Source organism: Rhinopithecus bieti, unplaced genomic scaffold, assembly GCF_001698545.2.
Source record: "Rhinopithecus bieti isolate Rb0 unplaced genomic scaffold, ASM169854v2 scaffold_2554, whole genome shotgun sequence".
Lineage (NCBI taxonomy): Eukaryota > Metazoa > Chordata > Mammalia > Primates > Cercopithecidae > Rhinopithecus > Rhinopithecus bieti.
Genome location: NW_016804196.1, coordinates 1,014,927 through 1,024,859, shown reverse-complemented (window position 1 = coordinate 1,024,859; position 9,933 = coordinate 1,014,927).

The window sequence follows — 9,933 nt, the reverse complement described above, 5'->3', positions numbered from 1 at the left end:
CATGATATAAATGATGAATTGATGGGTGCTGACGAGTTGATGGGTGCAGCACACCAACATGGCACAAGTATACATATGTAACAAACCTGCACGTTATGCACATGTACCCTAGAACTTAAAGTATAATAAAAATAAAAATTAAAAATAAACTTTAGTTATTAAGACCTCTTGATATCAAGATTAAAAATCTCACGCGTTCAAATTTGAGGGGGGCTGGGGGTGGCATAAATTAAGGTGGCCTCACATTTCTTCACAGCATGTTTCCATGAAAGAAATTAAAGCCAATATTTTTCTACTCCATTCAGCTATGAGACTAACTGCAGGCAGGCTTAGAGATAATTCATTGGAAACATTTTAATTAAAGTCAGTACTAAGATAATAATGCTCACTAGCTTCAATATTCTATTTTCTTTTTAAAAAAACAGAGATAATAAAACAGGAAACCTAATTGGAGTACATATGTTTGTGTATCTAGAATACCTAAAGTTGTTCATAAAAATAAGAATGTTGCCGGGCGCGGTGGCTCAAGCCTGTAATCCCAGCACTTTGGGAGGCCGAGACGGGCGGATCACGAGGTCAGGAGATCGAGACCATCCTGGCTAACACGGTGAAACCCCGTCTCTACTAAAAAATACAAAAAAATTAGCCGGGCGAGGTCGCGGGCGCCTGTAGTCCCAGCTGCTCGGGAGGCTGAGGCAGGAGAATGGCGTGAACCCGGGAGGCGGAGCTTGCAGTGAGCTGAGATCTGGCCACAGCACTCCAGCCTGGGTGACAGAGCGAGACTCCGTCTCAAAAAAAAAAAAAAAAAAAAAAAGAATGTTGAGCAAGTTACAGAGGTAAATTATGACTCAATTTCTTAATTCCAATTATTGAAAATAAATAGTAGAAAAATCCTATTAATAATAGTGAAAGTGATGTAAAATATCTTTGGGGTGGTAATTCTCAGGAAATGTGCAGGGACAAATGTGATAAAGCTTATTGAATAAACTTATAAAAATATTTGCAAGATACTTTATACTCATATACTGTATTTCAGAATTTCATAATTTATAAATGTTTCTTATAAGCCAATAACAAGTAATAAACTACCACTAAAAAATAGGCAGAGGACATGCACAGTCAATTTACAGTAATATACAATTGGCAGGTCAGCATATTAAAAGATTTCTATTGTTTTGAACAATAAAAAAAACATTTCTATCAGATTTTCTAAGTATAAAAATATTTATAATATTTTGATACTACATTTCAGATAAGAATATAATTAACTAAAAATGTTTAAAGGGCAAATGGAAAATTTGTATTGAAATATAAATTCACACATAATTTGAACCTAGAGGCATTCATGAGATATTCATACAAAGAAACTAAAATATATTTACTAAATTACATTCATTTAAGCACTGCTGTTAAATACTAAAGTCGAAGGGAAAATTTATAAATGTCTTTTTAAATAGGACTTGTAAAATTATGCTGCATTTATAAAATAGGAAACTGATGTAACTTAAGAAAAATAAGAAAAGTCTGTGTGAATTCATGAGACAAGATTTTGAAGATATACCATAAACCCAAAGGAAATAAAGCAAATTACAGAACATAACCCAGAATTGATTTATGAAGAAGTTTGACATTAATAAAAATTATATCCAGAATATGTGTAAAATTTGTAATATTGCTTATTTCTGAAGAATGAGATCCAAGGAGAATATATTTTCATCTTGTACTCTAATAACACAGTTGAGGTTTTAATTTCCAAACATCACTATGTTGATGATTCAATATGTTTCATAAATATAAAATAGGGAACAAATATATGGCAACAGAATTTTCATAAGGCCATAGTTAGTAATAAATGTCAACAATAGGGTAAATAATTTTAAAGCTTCTTCCATAATGATTCTTCTTTAAAATACAAATAAAATGAATCTGGGAGAGGATTCTTGCCAAAAAATGGAAACATAGGCAAATGAAATCCTAATCCATGAAGCATGGTAACAATAAAACTTTGAGAATGTATTAAGAAACATACCTTTCATCACATTTTACTTCAATCACATTATCAATTCCACTACCAAATATTGCTGTAGCTTTTTTTTTTTTTTATTGAGTAATGACCCTTGGGCAATAATATAAAAAAAGAAAAGACATTACTCTCCTACATGAAATCCCATTTACACACAAGTGCACTTGGGGCACATATGCATGGCTTTCAATGGGTCTGTGAGTTTATATGCACACAGGTATCAAGGCATATTTCCAGGACCCCATCATGACATTTGTTGGGATCTAGAATGTTGTAGCACCTCTTTCCAGAAGGCACTGTCACAGAATAAAACTTTTCATATGCTTGGGTGGAAGCTTGAATATTTTAGTTCTCTGCATACACATGAAGCCGCATCATTTATAAAGTTAGTGACAGTATCCTCCAGGAATATCCTTTTCTGCTCTGGACGGCTCTAACTACTGCATTTGAGATTTTTTTGAGACACAGTCTAGCTCTGTCGCCTAGGCTGGAGTGCAGTGGCACGATCTAGGCTCACTGCAATCTCCGCCTCCCAGATTCCACCAATTCTCCTGCCTCAGCCCCTCGAGTAGCAGGGACTATATGAGCACGTCGCCACGGCTTGCTAATTCTTTGCATTTTAGTAGGAATGGGGTTTCACCGTCTTGTCCAGACTGGTCTGGAACTCCTGAGCTCAGGCAATCCGCCCGCCGCCGCCTTCCAAAGTACTAGGATTATAGGCGTGAGCCACCGCGCCCGGCCCATTTGTGATTTTTGTTTGGTTGGTTGGTTTTGTTTTAAAAGGCATGAGGTCCTATGAATGCACTGAGTCTTCCAGTGCCTGTAATTCTTAATTCTGACTTTTACACCCATTTTTATCTCTTGCCTGCTAGTTTATTTGTGCTTCTATCATCCTGTCTTATGTAAATAATACTAGCAAAACAGAGGTAATAGCAGCTCCAAAGATAAATTTGGCCTGGATTATTTTTAGTTGCCAGGAAAAGACCAGATAAACCTTAACCATGTTTCTATTTCAATAAAGAATACACAGGTTAAATAACAAACTGATTTCTTAAAGATCAATATTATGGAATTTCAGCTTATTTACTGATTATATATATTTTAAAATTGTATTTCAAATGATGAAAATTGCATTTGTAAACAAGCATGTTAAGTTCTGTGAAGTTCTGTAAGACATTGCATTGAATACAAAGTAGTAGTTTCCAACTTGATAATATATAGTAAGTCCTTAACATAGCCATAGGTTCTTGGAAACTGACTTTAAGCGAAAAGATGTATAACCAAACCAATATTTTTTTTTCACTTTGGCATTATAATAAAGCAACTGATGTAATTCAAGGATCTGTTGTATGTTGTTTCTCTTAAAGTTACAGTTTCCAAGAACCTATGAGGTTAAGTGAGGACTTAGTATATAGATGTGTAATGCTAATTTGAGTTTGGCAAAGGGAGTGCACTGCAAAAACAGAAATATTTCAATAAAAGCTCTTTGTTTCTAGGCACTTTTAGGTAGAACTCTCAAACTGGGACCACTACTACGTTTTAAGATTGTAAATGTTGCCATGGTAGATAAGAAGAAAGCAATCACTTATTACAGGTATAAAAAGTTTTGATGCTATGCACAAGAGTGGAGTACTAAACGTAAAGGAGGTATCAGTGGAGATATTGTCAATATCAGAAGAGTTTGGGTGAGGATCTAGTCTATAAAAATACAGTTTTCTTTTAACTGATTCCTTTAGTCCTAACTGGAAAGATGAAACAGTAATTACATTATTGTTGTTTCTATTCAATGTGAAAAGAAGTATTAAATCTTTGAAATTTTACTACTTAATTATTTTGGTAAAGTTAGCAGAATGTTTTATATTTATAATCACATTTGTTTTCTGTTTGTCATGCTGAAATTAAATTTTAAACCTGAATTATTTGTATTGCTTACCTACAGAGCCTATATTTACTGGGAAATTTTTTTTTCCTTTTCATTATCATTATGTAGATCCAGACTCAGAGATTATCTGAATATATTTGATATAAGCATAATGCCAATATTCTTAATCTTTATCAGGTTATCTTTGATGATTCTTAAAAGTTGGAAAAAACCTACACTTGATACTTACTTGCTCAGAAACAAATAATACAATGCATGGAAGTACAGTCATGCCTTTTGTTTTTATCTCTGGATATTGTTTATAGTGAGCTACTAAAATACCACAGAGGTTTGATATACTGCCACCTATGGAAGAGAAATAATGACCATTAAGCTAATTTCAATCCTGACAAATGTTTATTGAAATATAACAATTTGGCAGTTTCTGAAACTAATGAGTGCTAAATCACTGTTATTTTAAAATTATCCTTCCCTGAAATTGGTGAAAGGTCAAACAATGAAATTTCCACTTTTAGATTTCTGGAAATTTTATTTGCAATGATAGCACAATGGCTTACGAATGTCTATCTGTCAAAAATAACAAGATTAGTTGGAATACATTTTGAGGGTCTCCCGATAGCTATTTTAATTAGCTTACAGAAAGTTGCTTTTTCTTACCAGGTGAAAATATTCCATCTGCTTTTGCTTCTCCCCAGCCAGTAATTTCATACATTTTGAGAAGAATTGTCTCCATGACAGTAAAAACTGGGGCTATTTCATATGTAAATCTATAATACATATCGATAAATTCCACTGTGACTTATATTACACAGAAGAGGCAAAGTAAAGTCATGTGTTAACAAGATAATATACTTTTTAATTCTATATTAGACTATGCAAGAAATGGTTACATTTTATATATTAAATTGCTTATTCCAGATTGAGTATATTAGTTCTACAAAGAAAGCGTCATGACTGCCATTGTTTTGTACAATATCTGAACATTTCTTTCCCACCCGCATGAATCTTGAAAGCAACTACCATCCCTTCAGAACACACAACATAGTTTAGGATCAGAAAATGTCCAGTTATTAAAAAAAAAACAACAACATATATTCCTTAATAGACAAGTTAAAAAGACATAGATCTGGAGTTGCAGACAATGTTTTGCAGAACATGGAAAGGGTAGAAAAGGCCTTTTCTAGAAATTGGTTGATAAATATCCTTTGTGTAAGGATTGTACTTTGAGGAAACACACGAAAAAAACAACTAAGAGTTATTATGTTTTCAATAATAATGGCTGTAAAGCAAGAAGATAGCACAAGACAAGAATAATGTGGTACCCAGGGAAAAGGATTCAGAGATGACCATGATGGGAACTCTCCCTCTGTGTCACACTGTGCAATTAGAGTCAGCTCTTCAGAAAGCAAAAGCTGAAATTCAAGGCTATAAGCTTTCCTTTGTGCACACTCTGTACAATAAACAATGAAATATTTACAGTGGGTTCTGAAATCTAAAGGTGGCTTTCGTTAGTCTCAAGAAATCCTTTTATTTGTCATCAAAAATTTTTAATGGCTCCTTTAAGTGTCCTTAAACATAGATATTGACATCAAGAATCATTTATGTGCTGCTTTGGACGCTCTCAGCTTGCTCTGCCTCTAAGGCCTTTAGACAGTGTTCAGGCCCAGCCACACTCACACACAGCCCTGACCTAACAGCGAGTCACCTCCTCTCTTGACAGCAGTCACTGGCCTCCTGCCCAGAACTTTCCTTTTCAGCCTGAAACCAAGAATGCCCATCCATTAGGTAGCGGGGAGTCAATATATCCTGGGGTACAATCCTTTGGCCCTAGGAGACCTGGTGGAGAGTAAATTCTTTCCCCTTCCTCCCCGCAGATGAACTGTCCTGAGAAGCACAAACCCCGGGGGATCAAGCACTCACTGTGCTTATATTCGTGCTTAGACCTGGCTGCCAGCCAGGTCTCTAATGATTCCTCATACTGCTCTTCTGTCCTTTCCCTTCCTGACCCACTTCATTTCTTCTCAACCTTGCCCTTTCATATGGCATACCCTAAAAATAAAGTAAGACAAGCTCTTGCCTCCAGCTCTGCTCAGAGACACAGACTAAGACACTGACTATTAGAATTAAGATTTTAGTTCTAAGAGGAACAAAGTAAGAAGCAAATCTTATGCACTTCTATTTCAGTAGGGCTCAATTCTGCCAGAATGTACTGTGTCAATTTCAGCTTCAACACATAGACCTTTGTGACCCTATTTCACCTCTACGGAGTATGTATTATTATTTTCAGGAAACAGAGACTCACTAATCTTCACAGCATTGTAGAGTGGTAGAATTAGGAATCCAATTTGACTTTCTCTAATTCCATCTTACATGCTTTTGCACCATCTTAAGATTATGGTAAGAGATATCCAGTTATTAAGAATGAGGAAACGTTTCGAAAATAAAAAAGCATCTATCTCTAAAATTATTTCTCTTTGCATCTACCACCTATGCTTTCCACTATTCCTCTACTTAAGTTCAATAATATGTATTTTCTTCACATAGGGAATGATTAAGTATCATAACAATGGGATTCCAAACTATGGAATATAGTTTATAAATGTATATTGTATAATATATAACATATTAAATATATCATATTGTCTGGAAAGACAGTATTGCTCTATTCAGGTTTAACTAAAGAGCCATTACAAAGCAAAAAAAAAAAAAAAAATTAAAATAGCAGTAAGCTAACTATGCTATATTTATTTGCATTTCATTTCTACAAAATACTAATTACTACCATGAGCTATGCATCATTAAAATCTCAGTGATAACTAAACAGTTAAAACAAATCTCAGTTTTCCCACATAACAGAGCAGGCTCTTATAAATATTTAATTCTTGGTTTTAAAGTTTGAAGTTCTACCAGCTATCTCTTTTGATTGCTAAACTATATTAACATCTGACACAGACTATTCCTTTCAATTTAGTATCCAATCATCTCTCTATCCTTTTTTACATTGAAAAATATTGCCTTAAAATTAACTTTACTTCAAAACACATCAGCAGTATATCTAATTGTCTTATGGCCACGAGTTTTGCCATGGCAAAGGTCAATATTTTAAAATAATCATGGCAAAGTTGAATCTAACTTTTCTTTAAAAGTTTACTCAATATGATTGAAGTTCTAATTTATATTCAGAAAACTTTTCATATATATATTATTTATTTTTATTTTTTATTTTTTATTTTGAGATTGAGCCTCCCTCTGTCTCCTAGGCTGGAGTGCAGTGGGGCAATCTCAGGTCACTGCAACCTCTGTCTCCCAGGTTCAAGCGATCCTTGTGCCTCAGCCTCCTGAGTAACTGAGACTAGAGGCATGCATCACCACACCCAATTAATTTTTGTATTTTTAACAGAGATGGGGTTTCACCATGTTGACCAGGTTGGTCTCGAACTCCTGACCTCAAGTGATCCACCCGCCTTGGCCTCTCAAAGTGCTGGGATTACAGGTGTGAGCCACTGTGCCTGGCCTATATGTGTGTGTATTTTAAACAACTATGTGCTGTGGGCTGTTTTGAGTAGGGTTGAAATGATTCCACTCCTAGAACTTAACTCCCAGTCCACACCCTAACATCTGAGGCTAATCAAGTAAATTCAGGCCCTGAATATTGCCAGAGAATTTCCAGAAAACCAGGTAAACTTTACACACGTCACACAGGAAACACACAGCAGATTCTTCGCATTTCTCCCAAGTTTCAACTATTTGTTTTTGACACAGCAAGCATCATATCCACAAAAATGCTACTTCCACTACCTACATCTTCACTCTTGCTTACATGTGTCTAATAATGTCACATTTCTTAGGTACAGAAGGATACTCACAGGTTGGTATTTGCAGTGACTGTCAACCATTTCACTGCAAGTCCAATCATATCTAGCCCACGGGATAGCTGATTAAAATAGTGAGGATGTCCTGGAGACAAAAACAAAATTGCAATAGGCCAAAATAAAACCTAGAGCTAAAAAACACTGAAATTTGATAACAGTTTTTCACTTACCAGGTACTCATGTATCAAGCACACTTAAATTATGTTATTCAGTAAACATTATTGAGGAACTATCATATACAGAGACATTCCTAAGTGTTGGAGATATGGTGGTAAACCAGATAGGCATAATTGCTATCATGCGGATTTTACAGGTTGGTCACAAAGGAAGATATTAAACAGATAATGACACAAACATGTTTGATTATAATTGTAAAAAAGTACTACACAGAAAAACAGTGGGTGTGGTAAGTCCATTCCTAGGGTAGTGAAAGTAGCCAGGGTAGTGGGCTGAGGAAATCTCCAGAGAAGCCTTCTTGGAGGAAGTGATTCTTCAGGTAAGATCTAAACAAGCATTGTCAGACAAAAAGATTTGGAAAAGGAGCAAACTGAAGCAGATCTCAATATGCTCAAGGGTGAGAAAGGCCCTGCGTCTAAGGAAGGAAGGTCAAGGATGGGGGTGTGTACAACTACTTCAGTGGACCAGTTAGGCCAAGCGGGGAGAAGTCATCTAAAACATTAAATAATTTTCACTGAAAAAGTGTTTATAGGTTTTGGGGCATAATATTAGATCCTTTTACAATGATTTTTGAAGATTTATATTAGTAAGTAATCTTTATTAGTTGTCAAATTGAACAATCTATATTTGATATAATTTGGGTATTTGTCCCCTCCAGATTTCGTGCTGAAACATGATCCCCAATGATGGAGATGGGGCCTAACGGGAGGTGTTTGGGTCATGGGGGCAAAGGCCTCATGAATGGCTTGGTGACGTCACTGCTGTAATGAGTGAGTTCTGGTTCTATTAATTACTGGGAGATCTGACTTTTAAAAACGTTCACACCTGTCCTGCTTTTTCTCTTGCTCATTCTCTCACCATGTGGCACACTGGCTTCCCTTGGCCTTCTGCCATGAGTAAAAGCTTCCTGAAGCCCTCACCAGAAGCAGATGTTGGCATGTTTCTTGTACAGCCTGAAGAAATGTGAGCCAAATAAAATTCTTTTCTTTATAAGTAATTATCAGATGTAGGTATTTCTTTATAGCAAGACAAATGGACTCACACAATATCCAACTCGGTTTAAAGTAATCTTCCCTGGGATTCCTGGCTTACACCTGCAATCCCAGCATTTTGGAATATAATTTACAAATTTATTTTGTATAATAATTTATGCAACATATAAAACAAATCATATTGTCTGGAAATACAGTATTGCTCTATACAGGTTTAACTAAAGAGCCATTATTAAGCAAAATAAAATTAAACATAGCAGTAAGCTAAGTAGGCTATTTTTATTTGCATTTCATGTCTACAAAATACTAATTACTACCATGGACTATGCATCATTAAAATCTTGGTGATAACTAAACCGTTAAAACAAACCTCAGTTTTTCCACAGGGCAGGGGGCTGAGGAGGGCAGATCTCTTGATCTCAGGAGTTTGAGACCAGCCTGGGCAAGATAGTGAGACCCTTTTCTCTACAAATCATACAAAAATTAGCCGGGTGTGGTGGCACTTTTCTAACCATTTCATATGTATTTTTCAATCCTCATAGCATACAGTTAGGATGTAGGCACTACTATTGTTAACACGAATAGCAATATGTGGTAGATTTTGGATTTATAGGTGGATCAGATTAAATCCAAGGGCCATTGCAAATTAATAGTTTAAAATATTGTCCTAAAATTATCTTTAATAAAAATATTGAGCCAAACCTCCGCTCAAATAAACACGTCATTCTTAAGTGTCTTTTAGTGTGCTGGGAAATGTAGTGGGGGAAAGGAAGAACAAACTATGGTTCCTGAAATCAATGTAATTACCCATAGCTATATGTAGAAAATATAAGGTAGCTATAAAATGATATATGACTACATTTTGTACTTTTGATTTTCACAAGCTTGTAGTATTGTTTCCAGGTTTAATGAGTTTTTTCTTAAATAAAATGAACTATTTTCCTCTCCAAATATTGCATTTGTTACGACGCCAGAAAGATTAACTTG